Genomic DNA, 18,813 nt, shown 5'->3' with positions numbered 1-18,813 from the left:
AGGCCCCACAGCTAGTAGGCAATGGAGCCAGAATTGGAATCCCAGGTTGCTGATTCCAAAGCCTTGCCTTTTCCTCTATCCTCTACTCTCTCTTAAAGGAGGCAGATTTTAAGAGTACAGGGAGGAGGTTCCAGGCTTAGGGAACGTGGGGATTGTGGTTAGAAACAAGACTTCCCAGGGTGTGTTTCAGGAAGGTGGAATGGGCAAGCCTGGATGGAAGGGTTGGGGGTAACACGGAGGTGAGGCTGGAGAAGTGGGCTGGGCTTGTCTGTGATGGGCTCCCAATGCCCATGGAAGGAGTCAGGACATTATTCTGAGATCATTGGGGAAGCTTTCAAGGTTTTAAGCAGAAAAGTGAACGTGTGTGTGTGTGTGTGTGTGTGTGTGTAGACACACACATATATCTGAAGATTAGTATAGAACTGATGGTAGGATATAATGGAGAGGGAGAACCTGAGGTCCTAGAACCACTTAGCAACTATTTAGAAAATCTTGGTGTACAACTTGCCAAGATGATTATACAGCCTCTGATTTATGGGAGTAGGTGGGCAGTTAGAATTAACCCCTGGATGACCCTATAAATTCAGATGTGTGTTAAAATTCTCCATAGCACCAGAGGGCTGGCTTTCCCAGTGATTGTCCCCTGGTATCTCCGGGTCCATCCCGTAGGTTCAAGAAGAGTATTGTGTGGGCTTGAAGTTGTCTGCCTCACTGTCCCGTTTAGGCCTGGCAAAAAGAGAACCCCAGGAGGTGAAAGGAATATGTATCTCTCATTTAAGACCTCTCTGAGCTCTAGACTTATTATTATTATTTTTAACATTTATTTATTTATTTAGGCTGCTCCAGGTCTTAGTTGCGGCATGTGAGATCCTCTTTGTGGCATGCGGGATCTTTAGTTGTGGCATGCACGTGGGATCTAGCTCCCCGACCAGGGATCGAACCCGGGCCCCCTGCATTGGGAGCGCGGAGTCTTACCCACTGGACCACTGGGAAGTCCTCTAGACTTATTTTTCGAGGCCCTATCCCACATTAATATATTACAAGCCTCTCAACATAATTTTAAACATGCAAGTAATATCTATTTGCATTGAATATAAAAATAATCATGGTGTAAAATGAAGAGGGCCTTGATTAAGCAGTACAGAAATGAGATGTAAAAGGAAAGAGAAAACCCAAGGGATACCCTGAAGGCAGGATCCACAAGACTTTGATGATGCCGAGTTTGAGGAGGAAAAAGGAATCAGAGGATCCTACCTTTCATCCAGCCCTCATTGCAGCCTAGAAATCTAGGAGCATGATACCTGCCCAGGAGAAATAGTGAAGGGGGGGAAATAGGAATTTCGATTTTGGACAGATTGAGATTGAGATGATGGTGATATCCAGCTAAGTAGGTAGAGATAAGGATTCAAAGTTTACATACAGGAGACATTAAGACTGAAGATGTAGGTCTGTGAGTATGAGGGTGTCACCTGTATGCAGTTGATAGTTGAACTTATTAAGGAAGCTGGGTTCTCAGAGAAAGGCTGCATGTTGAGGAGGTGAGAGGCAGAAATGAAGACAAAAAGAGTGGAAAAAAAAGGTTATTCTTCAGGTAAACAAATACCTGAGTGAGATCTTGCTGGAGTTAAAAGAGCCACGTGGATCCATATTTTACGTCTGTCATTTACTGCCATAAATGGCAAGTCCCATCACCTCTCTTCGCAGCTGTGATGTTTTCTCCTTCCGCTGCAAAATCAGAAACATAATTCTGTTTCTGCCCAAGTCATGAGGATAGTGTGGGGATCAAATGAGATACTGTCAAGACGTGGCTGTCTCCGCAGGCAGTCTCTTTCCAGCCAGTGGCAAACAGTATGCTTCAATCTGTATCAACCTTGACACAGACCTTGGCAAATAATCCACTAGCACAAAAAACATAAGTGAGCAATGCAGGCTTTACTGAAGATTTTGTAGAGCAGACTAGAAGAGGATTATATTACATCCCCTAAAGTATTCAGTTTCCATCAGCAATGACTTCCACGAAGTCCATTTTCCGTCACACTGATGCAGGTGGTTGATTTCCTTTCTTCCCCTGAGGTGTCTGCCCGACCCCTGCGGGTACTCAGTTGTTCCTCTCTGTTACATGGGGCCCTTTAGCTCTGCCATTGACCTGCATGCCTACTCATCTGGTTACTCAACAAAATAAAAGTCCTCAAGTAAAGAACACCACTTTTATCCTTAGCAAGTTTGGTGATCACCTATTTTTACTCACATATTCCCCTTGGGAGCTTCATCTTTATCCCACCACTATGCCCTGTAGTCCCCAGCTCACACCCCACACCATCATTCCATCTCTCCCAACCCTGAGAGGAGTTCTGTCAATGAGGGTTTTCTCCAGTCTTGTTACAAAATCATTTTGTCAACTCTAAAGTGATGGGAACTTCATTATTAGTGTCAGAAGAAGTCAAGGGAGGTGGTATTTTCGAGAGGGTGGTATTTTCAAGAGAGAGGATATAGTAAAAAGCTCTACAGGGAAGATGGAGAAAAGGAGAACCATGAAAAGGGCATTGGGTCAGTCAGAGAGGTGATCCTGACATTAATGTCAGCAGGATGGTGGGGGTGGAAGCTTTGAAGCCAAGGATTAAGGAGTGAGCAGGTGTTAAGGAGGAGGAAAACGTTTTCCTGATTTCCCTGGGAGCAAATCTCTCCACCAATCACTATATAAGGCGCATTCAGAGGAAATGCAGATTTGGATGGAGAAAGCAGCAGCAGGGCCAAATAGAGAGGCCCAGGAAACAAGTGTAATCAAGTTCATTCCGCAGAGGGCCACTTGAGAAGAAAGGGCAGTTAATTGTGCTGATAGGAGGATCATCCCTTACCCGTTACAACTATCTAAGAGCTATGTAACAGATGAAATTTCCAAAAGCAGCAAGAAGTTCCCCCGCCAGAAACAGAAATTTCTGGGCAAAAGTCACAGGACAGGTATATTAGTGAATGATACAAATTTATATTGAATCGCCTAATTAAAAATATTGAGTGAGAATATTAGATCCAGAACTAGAGGGCAACCTTGAATATTACCTAATCTAACCCTGATGTTACAGAATCAGAAACTGAGGTTCTGGACAGGTTACCTAATTAATGCTAATTAATTAGACAGACCCCCTTCCCATTCTACTCTCAGATCCAAGAGCGCTAGTTCAGAACTCTTTCAAGTGCAATACATAAACTTCCATACTGCTGGCATTTCTACACTACAATTTTGCAAAGCAAAAAGTTGATGGGGGATTATCCAGAGAAATATTTAAACTGATTTTCCTTCAGTCAGTGAGGACATAGATTTATCAGTTTTACAGGTTGGAAAACTGAGGCTTGGCAAGATTAAGTGACTAGTCATACAGCTAGTAAGTGGCAGAATGGGAGCTAGAACATGTCTGGTTTGAATCCAAGTCCAGTTTGTGTTTTCACTACAAGACAGCTGTTTCTGGCTTTGCAAGATCCTGTTAAGACACTAACGCTCTCAGAATTATACATGCTTCTCAGAATTACACGCAAACGAGGCATCCTTCTCTGAAAATATCATGGAGAGAGTGTGTGCATGGCCTGGGAACATTGTGTTCAGAGAAGAAATTCTACCAGTTAGGTCTGTCCAGTAAACTGGAGACTTTCTTATCTGGCCTCATAATCTTGACTGATGCCTGTGAGACTTAGGGTCCATGTCATTTGCCCTTTTTTGTCTAGTAGTTGTATTTTTTTTGTTGGTTTCTTCAGTGCTTAAAGCCTCATTAGAACTAAGAAACGCGTGATCAATTACTTTTAATTTCAACTGTTGGGGTATGAAACAACATAGCCTTAAAAAAAAAAGAAAGATTTTATGCCCTTGGCTAGGCATAGCCCAAATGCATATTTACATTGGTAAGAGCTGCATGATAATGTAGTGACTAAGAGTGGACTTTGAGAGTCAGAATACTGAGGTTCAAATCCTGACTTCACTATTTAAACTATTTGAATTTGTGCAACTTATTCTACTTTTCTGAGCCTCAGTTTCTTCATCTGTAAAATGGGGATAATAACAATACCTAACTCATGGGGTTCTTGTGACAACTGAGTTAATAAATGCATGATAGGCTACTTTTTGAAAGTGACATGGAGTGGGTGAGGCCATGTCAACAGCAGAGCCTGAGACTTAGAAGCCAGGAACTTTCTCTAGAGAATGTACCAACCATTGCCTGTGCCAGAGGGCTCTGGAAGCCAGGACAGCATCTTCTATGTTGTTCTTTCATCTCTTTTTTGTTGCTGTTTGGTAAGGCCCATCAGCTGACCACAGCCTCACTACTGGCCATCCAGCCCTCCCATTCTACCCACTACATATAGCCAATTTCCTCTCCAGATGGCCCAGAACACTCTTAAGTCACCGCCACCCCCCACCCCCCACCCCCTCATTCCACACACTCACAACAATAAAACAAGACGAGGAAGATGGAGCCTAGATACCTCAAAGCAGGGTGACCAACCTTCCTAATTTGCTTGGAATTGAAGAGATTCCTGAGACTTCAGTTTTAAAATCAGGACAATCCTGGGCAAACCCAGATAAATTTATCACCCTACCCAAAAAGTGGTTGGGGGTATGATGGCAAAATCCTCAAACTTGACCAAGATGGGGCTAGATGGAACCAGCTTGAGATCTCTCACAAAACCAGGATGGTGATGAAATTCACATGTGGAATTGCTAATTTTGAAGCTGTAATGCACAGAGCCGGTAACAGGGAGCATGCACGTATTCAATTGTTTATTCATCAAACATTCATTGAGGGCTTACTACATGCTGGGAAGATTTTAAGCACTAGGGAACAGAACAGGCAAAGTCTCTGCCCTCATGGAAACTCTATTCTAGTGTGTGTGTATGTGGGGACAGACAACAAACAAACAGATATCAAATGTCAATTAGTGATAAATTCTCTGAAGGAAAGGAAAATTAGGATAAGGAAACAGTGGCTGTGTGGGTTTGAAATGGATCAATCAGGATAAGTTTCTCTAAAGAGATGATATTTGAGCACTTTGAGGAAGAGCAAGCCAGGAGAATATCAAGGGGGCACAGTATTCCAGGCAGAGGAAACAAATGCAAAGGCTCTGGGAGGGGAACTTGCCTGCACAGGAACAGAATAAAGGCCAGTAGGGCAGGGATGAAAGGAGCCAGGGATACAGTAGCAAGGAATGAAGTGGCAGAAGCGGCTAGGGGCCAGAGGCTTAGAGCCTTGCAAACTAAGGTAAGGATTTAGGGTTTTAAATGCCAGCTGTTATTATAAAGGTAACGCTATTCTTCCGTATTCTCTGCTGAGCGTTGGCTCTGTTATCTGCTGTTTTTCTACGCAGCTTTGCTTCACTCTGTCAAACAAAACGTTTAGCTGCTCTTCATTTAGCAAATGGCTTATAAAGACACCGTTCCAGGCATTGGGGATTAGAAGTTGGTTCTCTCCAACAGCTTACCATCTAGTTCGGGGAGGGTGGGTGGATCACAGTATTGAAAACACGTGAAAAAATCAGCAGCCGTGGACTTCCAAGGAAACAGCCGGTAACTACCGAGAAGAAAGGCAGTTTCAATTTCCCAGAGAGGTGAGGAGTTGCTTCCGGTGCGCCCCGGGGCATCATGGGAGGAGTGCGCCACCGGGGAAGGAAAGGCTGGAAGTGATTCCGCCAGGGTTGGGACGAGCCTGGAGACGGTGAGGGGCCCTGGCCGGTGAGTGTACGTTTGGAGTTTGTGAGAGAGGCAGGCGTTTCTCGTCAGCTCCGCGATTCCAGAGCTTAACTGTGCGTGTGGTGGGAGGGTGTGAAGCCGGAAGTGGCGAGGGAATTCGAACCCCCGGCTCTTGACGTGACTGGGCCGCAAGGAAATTTCTGAAAAGTCTCAAGTCGCCAGATTCCATTTGAAGTTTTTCAGTACGTTTGTAGGCGTTTTATTACATTGCATATACATGTACTTATGTAATATATAGGGCCAAATCCATTTTTGGGTACTAAAAACTGTGGGTATCAATAGAATTATTTTTCAGAATATACCGGAAAAAAATATGATTCTGTTGCTCCAAAGATACCACCTTTCCCATCCATCCTCTTAACAACATTTTTCATAATTTGAGGGCTCCCCCTGTGTTGTACCTCAGTTTCCCCGAGAGAGAGCCATAAGCCGTTGTTTCTGTGAGGAGCTGAGAAAATAGCCCGCCCTCTTGGGAAGGTCAGGCTACTATAATATAAGAAAAGCCCTGTTTTGGGTGTGTTCCCCAAGGGGAATGTTTTTCTCCTTCATCAGCGAAGAGGCTTTCTTTTTCTCTCGTGGGCTCCGGAAGCAGCATCTTGGTGGCGCTTGGAGCCAGGATGGAGGAATCAGGCTGGTAAATTCCATCCTTAAGGAAGTAAGGTTCTTTGCATCTGCCCACAGCTGATTCTTCAGCTTCCCACTTAGGAAAATGGGACCGACTAAGTCCGCAGTGAAGGTGCCTGGGGACACTGGTGTCAATGTAACATGTGCCCAAACCTCTGTCACAGCCAGGAGGCAGAATTTAAGTTTGCTCACCGACAGCTGCTGTGTTAGCCCTGGAATGGTAATGCTTATGGAAAACTTGGCTGAAAGGCAACAGCTTTTAGTAGTTGTGCTAATGGTCTCGTCCATCAAATGACCCTCTCCTCTTCACCTTTCTCTTGTCAGTTATACCCATGTCTTTGATGAGAATTAGGTATGAAGTCCTCTTAAGAAGCACGTTCCTTTTATTTATTGTATTTAAAAAATACGAGCCTTTAAAAAAATTCCCAAAGTGAGGTACACATTGTAGAAAGATTGAAAAACATAATCAAACATACTGAAGGGAAAATTTAAATCACTCCTAAGATTTTAGCATAGAAGTAATCTCTACCGGAGTTTGGATTAAGTCCTTTTACACTTTTTTTTATGTTTGTAAATACACACACAGTTTTGTTTTATTTTTTTTAAACACGTGCTTTAAACAAATACACAATTAGGGTATCAGCCTGTAAGCATGGTTTTGTATTCTGCCTTTGCAACTTAACAGATTATGGGAAATTTTACCATGATATTAACTCTTCTTCTACATCATGATTTTTACTAGTTACATATCGTTCCATCATATGACTCTACTCAGTTTTCTATTTTGGGGCACTTAGGGTGCGCTAATTTTTTTTTTCTTTTAAATATTCCTGTAAACATATGTGTGCATATGTTTATGCATATCTTGATGATATTTATAGAATAGACTTTCTGGGCAAAGGGTATGACTGTTTTAAGGTTTGCAGTAGTACAATGCCTGTTATTAGAGTCTCCACAGTAGTGATGTGGCGTAAGAAAACAATAAGTATTCTCTAATGATCGTTACGGAGCCCAAGCTCATATTGCTTGCCGCACAACAGGTCAACAAATCGAGAGACGAGTGGTTGGGGCAAGGAATAGTGACTTTATTCGGAAAGCCAGCAGACCGAGAGGATGGTGGGCTAGGGTCCTCAGGTAAGATGGGCTAGAACCATCTTCCCCGAGGTAGAATTCAGGCTTTTTTTATACTAAAAGGGGAGGGAGTGTTGTTAGCTGTTGCAAACTTGGTGTCGGAATCCTTTGTTCTTGTAGCTGTCCACTTAGGTCAGGTCATGGTGTTCCTGTAAACCTCCAACAAGACAAACGTTATTCTCTGTTCTGCAACTTTTTATCTCTCTATGAACGGAAAAGTGTTACACCTGTAAAGGCCAGAGCCTTGAGAATTGGCTATCCTGTATATTTCAGGCTATAGGCAACATTAAGTTGTAGCAAAAACAAAGTACAAAGGTTAAAGTAAAAGAAACAGATCTGATATGGAGTCAGTTTTGTTATTCCCTAGTACATGAGCATACTGATTATCAGGTGTTGTAAATATGCAATAGTGCAACATGACTGCAAAATAAAATGGCAAATACTGCAAAATTTTCAGAATTTAATGAAGTTGATGAAAGTGGTATTAGAAACCTGCTTGAATTTTGCAAAGCCACTGGCCAGGGTGATGCAGCAGCACTGAACTAGTTAATAATTATAAAACTCTGAACATGGACAATGATGATCCAATAAGTGCTTCAAGGGAGTGAGTTTAGGATCAAAGGATTAGGAAGACCCTTAAAATATCAATGAAGACATCATACAGTTTTTGCAAAAAAGGACATTCTTTATGATTGCATTGCAAAAGTTAAACATAAAGGGTGCCACATCATACAAGATTGTGAGAAGGATGTTCCTTTCCTCCCAACTCCAACATTGATTCATTCTTTGTTCTAAGAATTAACAGAGATGCAGTTGTAATGTAAATCTTGTGAAGTATAAGAGAAAATAAATTTATTTCAGTAGTTCTGGCTTGATTTTTATGATAAAATCCCAATCAGACTTTTTCCCCACAATTTACTGTGTAATTTTGGACTTCATTTTAATTAATTTCGATTCACCTTAAGTGGTTGTTTTCTGAGGTACATGATTGTTGATGTAGAAAATCCCAAAGAATTTCCCCCCAAACTCAGAACTATGAAGTGAGTTCAGTAGGGTTTCAGGGTATAACATAAACATACAAAAATCAGTTGTATTTCTTTAGGCTGTATGCTAGCAGTGAACATGTGGACACCAAAATTAGAAATACAGGGACTTCCCTGGTGGCGCAGTGGTTAAAAATCTGCCGGCCAATGCAGGGGACACAGGTTTGATCCCTGGTCCGGGAAGATCCCACACGCCATGGAGCAACTCAGGTCGTGCACCACAACAACTGAGCCTATGCTCTAGAGCCCGAGAGCCACAACTACTGAAGCCCGTGTGCCTAGAGCCCGTGCTCCACAACAAGAGAAGCCACCGCGGTGAGAAGCCTGCGCATCGCAATGAAGCGTAGCCCCCGCTCGCTGCAACTAGAGAAAGCCTGCGTGCGGCAACAAAGGCCCAATGCAGCCAAAAAAACAAAAACAAAAACAAGAAGTACAATACAATTTACAATTACTTAAAAACAAAAAGAAAGAAAAAGAAGAATTTAGGTGTAAATCTAACAAAACATGTACAGGACTTGTATGCTGGAAACTGTAAAACAAGGAAGACAGAAATTGAAGAGGATCTGAATAAATGGAAAAACATACTTTATTCACGAATTGGAAGACTCAACATAGTAAGTAAGCTAATTTTCCCCAAACTGGTAAATAGATTTAATGTAATTCCTATCAAAAATTATAACTCTGGCTTTAAAGTTGGACATACAGTATCCTAATTATTATTTTCCCAAAGCACTATAATTGTAGTATTTCCCCCAATGAAAAATTTTAACAGCTTTATGGGGATATAATTGATGTATAACGAACTGTACATATTTAAAGAGTCTCGACATATGTATACACTGTGACACCATCATCTGAATCAAGATAATGAACATGTCCATCACCCGCAAAGTTTCCTCCTGGTCCTTTGTAATACATCCTACTGTCCTTCTGTGCCTCCCATAAATCCTGCCTCTCTATCCCTAGGCAACCACTAGTCAGCTTTCAGTCACTATAGATTCATTTTTTTCCCCTAGAATTTTATATAAATGGAATAATAGAGTCTACACTTTTTTGGTCTGGCTACTTTCCATCAGCATTATTATTTTGAGATCCATCCATGTTTTTGTGTGTGTTAATAGTTTATTTTTATCATTTTTTAAAAAAAATTTATTTATTTTATTATTTTATTTATTTATTGTTTCTGGCTGCGTTTGGTCTTCGTTGCCGTGGGTGGGCTTTTCTCTGGTTGCGGCGAGCTGAGGCTACTCTTTGTTGCGGTGTGCGGGCTTCTCATTGCGGTGGCTTCTCTTGTTGTGGAGCACGGGCTCTAGGTGCGTGGGCTTCAGTAGTTGTGGCTCTCGGGCTCTAGAGCGCAGGCTCAGTAGTTGCGGTGCATGGACTTAGTTGCTCCACGGCATGTGGGATCTTCCTGGACCAGGGCTCGAACCTGTGTCCCCTACATTGGCAGGCGGATTCTTAACCACTGCGCCACCAGGGAAGCCCAATAGTTTATTTTTATCACTTTGTAGTATTACATTATATGGATTTACCACAATGTGTTTATCCATTCACCTGTTAATGGCCATTTGGGTGGTTTTCAGTTTGGGGCTATTACAGATAAATATGCTGTGAATATTTGTGTGGACATACGTTTTCATTTCTCTTGAGTAAATACCTAGAAGTGGAACGACTGGAACAAATGGGTAATTTCTTAACTTTTTAAGAGGCTGCCAAACTATTTTCCAAAATGGTTATGCTGTTTTACATTACCACTAGCTGGTGTGAGAGGTCCAGTACCTCCACCTCTTGGCCAACACTTGGACTTTTAGTCATTGTAATAGGTGTGTTGTGATATCTCATTATGTTTTAATTATTAGTCCCCTAATGATTCATGATGAGCATTTTTCATGTGCTCTGTGTATATCTTCTTTGGTGAAATGTTTGTTTAAATCTTTTGGCTCTTTAAAAATTGGGTGATTTGTTTTCTTTTTAGTGAAGATATAGATTTCTGTATGTATTCTAGACACAAGTCCTTTATCAGGGGTATAATTTGCAAATACTTTTTCTCAGTCGGTGGCTTGTCCTTTCATTCTGTTTAACAGTGTTTTTCAAAGTGCAGAAACTGAATTTTGATGAAATGCAGTTTATCAATTTTTTCTCTCATGGCTTGTGCTTTTGGTGTTGGCATCTAAGAAATCTTTGTGTAAACCAAGGTCACAAAGATTTACTCTTACGTTTACTTCTAGAAGTTTTTGTGATTCTACTTGTGGTTTCCTCTTTGATCCAAAATTTAATTTAGGAGAGTATTTTGAATTTTTTTGTTTTAAACTGTTATTAATTTTAGACATTTTTGCGATTGAGGCCTGTGCAGTTAATACTGTAAAGGAGTGAGGCTGATAGGGGTTGAGAGGCAAGGGAGTGTGGATGGTAGAAGGTGGAAGAGGGACAGGAGTGCATAAAGTACAATTTTTGTCTAGATTGCATTTTTGTTCTACTGCTTCCTCTCTTTCTAGATACCAAACTCCTCATGTTTATACTGCACTAAATCTATCTTGTTTTATCCTTCCTCTTTTCATAAGTCCTTTCTCTCTCTCTCTCTCTCTCTCTCTCTCACCCACTCATCCATCCAATCTGTCAGAAAACCCTATGTGCGTTACCTTCACAGTACATCTAGAATCCATCTGCTTCTCGTCATCTCCCAGTGCCTATCTCTCTGGTCTAAGCCACTGTCATTTTTTATCTTTTATTTTGCAGTAGGCTCCTAACTGGTCTCACAGTTTCGACCTCTGCCCCCTTCAGTGTATTCTCAATGCAGCAGAGTGATCCTTTTTTTTTTTTTAAGACTTATTTATTTATTCATTTTGGCTGTGTTGGGTCTTCTTTGCTGCGCACGGGCTTTCTTTAGTTGAGGCGAGAGGGGGCTACTCTCCCTTGCGGTGCAGAGGCTTCTCATTGCGGTGGCTTCTCTTGTTGTGGAGCACGGGCCCTAGGTGTGAGGGCTTCAGTAGTTGCAGCATGCGGGCTCAGTAGTTGTGGCTTGCAGGCTCTAGAGCACAGGCTTAGTAGTTGTGGTGCATGGGCTTAGTTGCTCCGCGGCATGTGGGATCTTCCAGGACCAGGGCTCGAACCTGTGTCCCCTGCATTGGCAGGCAGATTCTCAACCACTGCGCCACCAGGGAAGTCCCCAGAGTGATTCTTTTAAAATGTGTGTTAATATCACTCCTCTGCTCAAAACACTCCAAAGATTTCCCATCTCACTCTGAGTGAAGAAAAAAGTCCTCAGGTGGCCCTGAAGCCCTACATGATCCCTGGGGTCCCAGGTTCCTCTCTTATGCCGTAACTATCTTGCTCATTCTCCTCTAGCCCTGCTGGCCTCCTTCCTGTCCCTGGGACATGCCAAACTGCCCCTGCCTCAGGGCCTTTGCATTTTCTTTTGTTCCCTCTGCCTGGAATACTCTTGCTTCCTTCAGGTCTCAGCTCAAATGTGTTTTTCTTAGAGAGGCCTTGCTTGACTCCTCTCTACATAGTACTAACTGCCTCCCTCTTACTTTTTTTATTTCTCATGAGCACTTACCTGACACATTACGCAGCTTCTTATTTTTTTTGTAGATCTTTTTACAAAAATTTTATGTTGGAGTATAGTTGATTAACAATGATGTGTTAGTTACAGGTGTACAGCAGAGTGATTCACTTATACCCATACAAGTATCCATTCTTTTTCAAATTCTTTTCCCGTTTAGGTTATTACAGAATACTGAGCCGAGTTCCCTGTGCTATACACTAGGTTCTTGTTGATTATCTATTTTAAATATAGTAGACACAGCTTCTTATTTGTTGACTGCCTTTCTTTCCTTGCAGAATATAAGTTCCCAGAGGGAGGGAACTATGCTTTGTTCACTGCTATTCCCATAGTACTGAGAGCAGGGCCCGGCGCATAGTAGATGCTCAGTAACCACCTGTGGAGTGGGTGCATGAGTGTGTCCTGTCTGAAGGCGTAACCTCAGTGAGTGGTTTCCTTAGTAAGTTGTAACAATCTAGAGAGACTTAATAAAATTAAGTCCAGTAAAAGATAATAGTGTGTGTGTGTGTGGTGGAGCTGGAGATGGGAAAGGGGATGCGGGGTGGTGAGGGAGGTACAGATATTGAATGTTCCACAAAGCCATATATAATGTTAGAATAATAATAGCTAGGTGAGAACTGTGTTTGAGAATAAGTAATTTTGGACGTAAATGAGTCTGGTTCAGTTTATCAGTTCACTGTAGTTTTTATTTATTCAACATGAAGAGAAAAACATCACAAAGCAAGTGACCCAAAATAGCACATTTTGTGCATTTCTTCAGCCCCTTGGCAGCATCAGGCAGATGTGTTCACTCTGCACTGACTTGTGTGTGAATCTTCCGGCTCTTCACCCGCAGCTTGTTGACCTGGGACTCGGCAATGTCAGCCCGTTCCTCGGCCTCCTCCAGCTCGTGCTGGAGCTTGCGGAATTTGGCAAGATTAGCATTGGATTGTTCCTCCTAAGAATAAAGTTGTGAGAGTTAGACTTTGTGGTTCTCATTGCACTTGTCACAAACAGGATTATTTCCTCAACTCAGATATTTCCTTCTTACGGTTTGTTTGTCATATCTGATTTCAAATCCAGACAGAACTTGTAACTTCAGTTACATTTTTTACTCTAAAGAATGAAAGAAGAAATAGTTTTGAAATGGAAGAGACGAGCTCATTATGTCAAACCCATGTATACGTGCAGTCTACTTACAATGTATGGACTGAGTGGAAAGGAGGAAGAGACCCATGTGCGCTCGCTCACAGAGGTTAGACAGTAAATGTAAGGTCAAATTCTGACTTTGGGAAAATCCCAGTTGAAGTGTTTTTGCCATATATTTTAACTCTGGTATACAGAGACGCTGCGGGTGGGGGGATGGGGATAGGAAGAAATTATGCCCTTTGTTGGTTGCACTTACTACCATTCGTGCCTCTCCCTTTCGTGTTCCCTTTTCTTACCTCTTACCCACTACATTGTGTCTGGAAGAGTGGGGAACAACCAGGAAAAGTGAAGCTGGAGAATCTCCCAACACATCCTAATTTGCTACAGCGAATGTGCAGGGATAAGTCCCTGCTGATGACAGTGGTAGTGAGGGAAGGAGTCAGCTGGGGTAAAAGATTTCTGTTTGGCTTTTGGGAACAATTGATTTTGTGCATTTCTAGAGGGAGAGGAATATTTATCATGGTGTTAGATTTTCTGCTGGATATTCTTTGCAGCTATCAAGTAAGGTGGGTTATTTGGAATTTTCTTTTTTTCCCCCAACCCCTACAAATTGCTTAATAATAAAAATATCTCGTCTTGAGGTCTTATTCTATAATTAGGATTTGGGGGTAAATTCATATTTATATCCTCTCTCTTAAAATAAGAATGACATATTCTTACTTGGTCTCTTTCTTTCTCATTAACACATTCTCTTAATATACTTTCTACCCCCAACGAAGTTTCCTTCTTCCCTCAAGGGCTTAAAGATACTTACAGCCTCCTCAGCTTGTCTCTTGTATGATTTCACCTTTGCCTGTAATTTATCTACCAGGTCTTGCAGCCTGAGAACATTCTTGCGGTCTTCCTCAGTCTGGAAGTTTGAAAAATATGGTCTGCATTGAATCCAACAAAATAAACCCACTACAGGTGGTGAAGTAAATCACTTTGATATGATGGCAGGTGGGCCTGGGGTAAATGTGGTCAACTCTGAGGCTTCCTTCATAGTATTAACAGTAGCCACTCTTGTTAAATGTCCACTGTGTGCAGGCACTATTTTGGAGAGTTATACACGTCTCTAATCCTTACCTGCCTACTCTGGTGAGTAGATGTTTTTATTCTATTTTACAGGTGATGAATTAAGGTTGAGAGTGTTAGGTAACCTATCCGAGTTTAAAAAGTAAGAGGCCAAACTAGGACTAATACCAGTTTATCTGTCTTTGAAACCTGTATTCTTTCCTCACTTACACGATTTTCTAAAGGCCTTCCTGATTTTCCTAGCTTAGGAAAGGGTCTGTGATAGGTGATTGTGTCATTTGCCCCTTATGTATATCGAGTTAACATGTAGCTATTTGTGAGTACCACATAGTCACCAGGTTTTCAATTTCCCTTTGTGCAGGAAGTCTGGATATTCTAGAAAGCTCTTCCCCTTACCTGGTAGGTGAGTTCCTTTACTCTTCTCTCGTGTTTCCGCAAAGCTTTAACAGCCTCAGCATTACGTTTCTGCTCACTTTCAACCTACCTCTCCTTCAAGCTCACGTACCTACAATCAAGAAAGATACTTATATAGTCAGTCTTGGGGGATGTTAATTAACTCAGGACCTACTGACGATATTGGGTGGCTGTCCCCAGCCACAGGATAAGGATGGGAGTCAATATACAAGAAGAGAGAAGGATCGGGGAGTGCCGTTTTCACTTTCCGGATTCAGAGAGATTGAGAGACCCACCCTGGCCTCCAGCTTCTGGATGTGCTTCTTGCCACCCTTCAGGGCCAGCTGCTCAGCCTCGTCCAGGCGGTGCTGCAGGTCCTTCACCGTCTGCTCCAGGTTCTTCTTCATCCGCTCCAGGTGGGCGCTGGTGTCCTGCTCCTTCTCTGTCAGCTCCTCGGCCATCATGGCCGCCTGGTTAAGTTCACAAGAGTCAGCAGTGGGCCACCCACCCCTCCTATGCGGGCACACGGAGGGTGCTGTGAGGCTGGTACTAGGCACGCTGATGCTTTCCTCCTTGCCGCAGCCACCGCTGATGCTGCATGGTTCCCCTCCCACTTTGCCTCTGCTGAGGCTCCGTCTCCTTCCGTCTCTCCGGGAAGCCACCACTGACTGAATGCAGGGGTGAGGAGAGGAAACCTACTTGCAGGTCCCAAAGGGGCGGCGTAGAAGCCCCTTTCTTATCTCCAGACAGCATCTCTGATAAGAAAGAATGGAGCGCACATGCGTGACGGCCTTCTTGGCCTTCTCCTCTGTATTTTTGGACTCCTGGATAGACTTCTCCACCTCTGCCTGGCACTGGGCTATGTCAGCTTCCAGTTTTTTCTTGGTATTTATCAGGCACGTGTTCTACAAGAAAAATTAGATAAGAGGTTCGGGCTACATTTGGACACTTACAACGATTGGAAGGGAGAGGGTTGGGTGGGGAAAGAAGTCAAGCTCGAGAACGTTCCATTTCTTATTTTTCACACAGGTGAAAAAAAATTAAAAAGACTTTCCTTTTTGATAGACAGATATCCCAAAACAGGCCCGAGAATTGTACATAAAAGAATTGAGTAAATGATAAATGTGGACATTCAAATATTTGAGGAAGGATAAATTATTTAGTTAAAGGTGCTGGAACAAGGAAATGGTTGACATAACTATGTGAAATGAAAAATAATTCTCATGATCAAAACATTGCACAGAGTTGTTAGGATGATGACAAACGAGGAAACATTTGCAATGTGCATTACTGAAAAAATGGTTCCTTCTTTAATATGTAAAAAAGACAAATCATTAAGAAAAAAGGGCAAAAGTACAAATAGCTAAGACACACCAGAAGAAATACAAATAGCCAACAAATACGACAAAATGTTCCACCTCATTAGTAATCAAAGAAATAAGAATTTTTAAAATGAGGCATTTTCAACCATAAAATCGGTGAAGATTAAAAAAAATAATAGCTAAGCACTCTCACTTATTTTCCCCATGGGAGTAAAAATTGGGACAACTTTGTTAAAGACCAATTTATAACATATCATAAATGTCTTTGCTGTTTTGACCATGAATATATACTTCCAGGAATTTACTTACTTTTAGGAATATTAAGGAAATAGTAATCATGGATATACGTGAAAATTTAGTTATGAAGAAGTTAGTCATACAATCTTCTAATCATAAAAATTTTTATTGGGAACAGTCTAAAAATATCCAACCGTAGAAGACTGATTAAATAAATGTGCCATAATACACAACTAAAATGGACTGCTTTTCTGCCATTAAAAAACTGTATCATAGAAAACTGTTTTAAAATATAGAAATATGTTCACAACACGTTGTTAAATGAAAAAAAGTTGCAAAAGGATTGATCACGTTTACAAAAAATATATTTATGTATAGAAACAAGAGCCTAGAATAGGAGATCCCAAAATGCTAACAATATGGTTGGTATTTTTCTAGTTTTTTGGCTAATTCAAAAAATAGTTTTTAAAGCAAGGAATTTTGGGGGAATTCCCTGGCAGTCCAGTGATTAGGGCTTTGTGTTTCCACCGCGCAGGGCACGGGTTCGATCTCTGGTTGGGGAACTAAGATCCCGTATGCCATGTGGTGTGGTCCAAAAATATAAGAAATGAAACAAGGAATTCTTTAACTTTCCTAAAAGTAATTATTTCAAAAGACAATCCTAATTTTCTAAGCTTGCAGCTTAAATGTTACTGCCTCTGTGAAGCCTTTTCCAGCCCTTTTATGCAATAATTTGTCATGCCTTGCTCTGATTTCCCCATGATCTTTTATCTTCAGATAAAAGAAAGCTCAGCAATCTGTCCATCTAGAGACCAAGTTATTCCAAGAACTAGGCCTAATGAAAGTTTGTCTTGACCGCTAGCCTGGAAGGAGCGGTGGGAACTCCTCTCCATCAAGCCTGGGTCCTGCCTGCCTCCAGGGTGGACCCAGAGTGGAGTGAGGACGGACACACGTGGGAGTGAAGGAGCTGCACGCGGTCGCTGGCCTCCAGCAGCTCGTGCTCCGCCAGCTTGCGGGTGCGCTCCGTCCGCGCCAGGGCCACCTTCCTCTCCTCCGGCTCCTCCAGCAAGAGGCCATTCCTGCGCTCCACGAGGGCCAGCTGCTCCTTGAGGTCCTCGCTGCTCCTCAGGGCGTCATCCAGATGCAGCTGGAAGTCCTTCACGAGAAACCAGGGGTGAGACCGGAGCCCAGGGCAGGCTGAGGTCCCGCCAGGTCCTCCAGGGGCCGTGCACTCACCTTGAGCTGGCTCTGGACTGAGCACAGGTATTTCTGGGTCTCTGCCACCTGGCGGTTGGAGTGGCCCAGCTGAATCTCTATCTCACTGAGGTCTCTCTCCATCTTCTTCTTCAGCCTCAGAGCAACATTCCGGCTCCAGATCTCAGCATCCAGCACGCTTTGCATGGCCTTTGCTGCCCGCTGGCTCTTTCTTTTCAGCTGCTCGATTTCTTCTTCCTTCTCAGGGATCTTGCGGTGAAGCTCAGATTTCAGCTGGTTCAACTCTAGCTGGACACGCAAAATCTTGCCCTCTTCACGCTTCAAGGAACCCTGATAAAAGTAAAGGAGTGATTGGGATTGCCGGGGGCAGCCACCTTCTTGAATGAGGTTTTTCATCCCCATTAGGATAAAAAGGGTATTATTAGGCTCATTTTACAAATAAATAGAACAGTACTCAAAAAGATCAAACAGTTTGCTCCCAAATTGTTACTAGTAATGAAACTAGAACTGAAGATTTGTTGTTAACAATCTTATGTCTTGAGAAGGACAGAGCATCGTTTTCAATTAGTAAAAATTTTGATTACTGTGTCTTTTTAAATAGTGACCATAAGTCAGGAGCCAACCTCTGCTCAAAAAAGACAGAGAAAGACAGAGGAATTGCTCTCCTGTTATCCTGCATAGTGCAAATTTCCCTAGACCCTCTTAAGCATCCGCCCCTCACTGGCCACAGCTGGTGATAGCATCAGGATCCTGCACTCTTTGAACCACACAGAATTCCCAGCAGCCAAAGATGACCGTGTATAACTCTCTGTTAAAACTAAGGGATTCTGAGCTGGCTCTCAGGATGTTTGGTGATTGAGTTCTTGCTTTCTGAGAGGAAGACGTTGAGGACATAATGAACAAGTTTATTTTTCAATAGGAGAAATACGATGGACTAGAGAACACTCATGAGGCGAGGCAGAAGAGAGCAGCTGGTCCCCCCCCAGGGCGGGGGTGGGGCTGGATTCTTCCCATTGGAGCCCCAGTGCCTCCTGCAGGAAGGGCCCCTGGGGGTGGTCTAGTCCCCTTCCTCAGCGCCCCGCCCTCCTTCACATCCCAGACACGTGCCTCCACCTCTTCCAGGGCAGCCTGGAGGTCTGACTTTTCTTGCTGTACTTGCTTCCTGGTCTTCTCCAATTCCTGAAGATTCTTGCTCATTTCCGCAATCTGCATGGTTAAGTCGGAAATCTCTTCTGCAAAGCACAGGCTTGATTTAGGCTGTTTTCACAGGCTCTGTCTGATAGCACCGGCATTTGCCAGGGAATTTGGGGATTGGTGATTCATTCATGACCTTCATATAGGAGAGGACAAAGA

At 42.7% G+C, this 18,813-nt stretch overlaps 1 protein-coding gene and 2 long non-coding RNA genes across 3 annotated transcripts in view; all 3 read right to left on the bottom strand.

Annotated features, from left to right (window-relative positions):
* The window catches only part of LOC309621391 (uncharacterized protein), a 49,446-nt gene extending 34,350 nt beyond the window's left edge, over positions 1-15,096 (bottom strand). Inside the window, exon 1 of the mRNA XM_082408900.1 lies at positions 14,979-15,096. The gene's annotated coding sequence lies outside the window, so the exon portion shown is untranslated. The remainder of the gene's footprint in view (positions 1-14,978) is intronic.
* Positions 536-6,696, bottom strand: LOC309621395. Its single transcript, XR_014239984.1, has 3 exons — positions 5,464-6,696; positions 1,604-1,725; positions 536-726 (listed from the first exon to the last, which is right to left on the bottom strand). It is a non-coding gene; the product is annotated as an uncharacterized lncRNA (long non-coding RNA).
* Positions 15,097-15,542: 446 nt separating the features above from the next.
* Positions 15,543-17,557, bottom strand: LOC309621394. The gene is made up of 3 exons (XR_014239983.1): positions 17,482-17,557; positions 17,109-17,392; positions 15,543-15,591 (listed from the first exon to the last, which is right to left on the bottom strand). It is a non-coding gene; the product is annotated as an uncharacterized lncRNA (long non-coding RNA).
* Between the last annotated feature and the right edge of the window lie 1,256 nt (positions 17,558-18,813).

Source organism: Balaenoptera borealis (assembly GCF_965194805.1).
Source record: "Balaenoptera borealis genome assembly, contig: HAP1_SCAFFOLD_386, whole genome shotgun sequence".
NCBI classification, from domain to species: domain Eukaryota; kingdom Metazoa; phylum Chordata; class Mammalia; order Artiodactyla; family Balaenopteridae; genus Balaenoptera; species Balaenoptera borealis.
This window is presented reverse-complemented; position numbering and strand designations above follow the sequence as displayed.